We start from the raw sequence: 715 nt of genomic DNA on the forward strand, positions 1-715 counted from the left end.
CAAATCGACCCCAGGACTTATTCTTTGGAAGCTTAGTATTTATTCTATCGGTCTCTTTTGCCGAACCGCTAAGTTACGTGGACGTAAACACACCAGCATCGGTTGTCAAGCGGTGTTGGGGGGACAAACATAGACACACAGACATATACACACACATACATACATATATACATATATATATACAACGGGCTTCTTTCAGTTTCCGTCTACCAAATCCACTCACAAGGCGTTGGTCGGCCCGAGGTTATATATATATATATATGTCATACTAATATATACTTTTGTTATTTACACCACCTGTCCTCGTCTGTTGTTATTATTTGTATATTCTCCTATATATATATATATACTCTTTTATTCATTTACATGTTTCAGACTTAGGCTGTGACCATGCTGGGGCACCGATGCAATCCTTCGGTATTGGTTACACGACGGCAATCACCGGCACAAACTTACGTCATGACATAGATAAAGAGGCTAGGTTGAAAAAGAGGGTGAATGACATCGTCTCCTCGCGCTGACACACTATAGACCAATACCGAAGGAATACCAAATATGTGTGCGCGTGCGTAAGCGTGTATATTGTGGACATTGACCTTTTCAATCCAAAGGGATCTTTAACCCAATAAATACACGTTATTATTCATAGCATTATGTACTTGGAGTTTCACTGTGCCAAAAAGAATATATAATACATACATACATACATATATAT

This window comes from Octopus bimaculoides, chromosome 1 (genome assembly GCF_001194135.2).
Source record: "Octopus bimaculoides isolate UCB-OBI-ISO-001 chromosome 1, ASM119413v2, whole genome shotgun sequence".
NCBI lineage: Eukaryota > Metazoa > Mollusca > Cephalopoda > Octopoda > Octopodidae > Octopus > Octopus bimaculoides.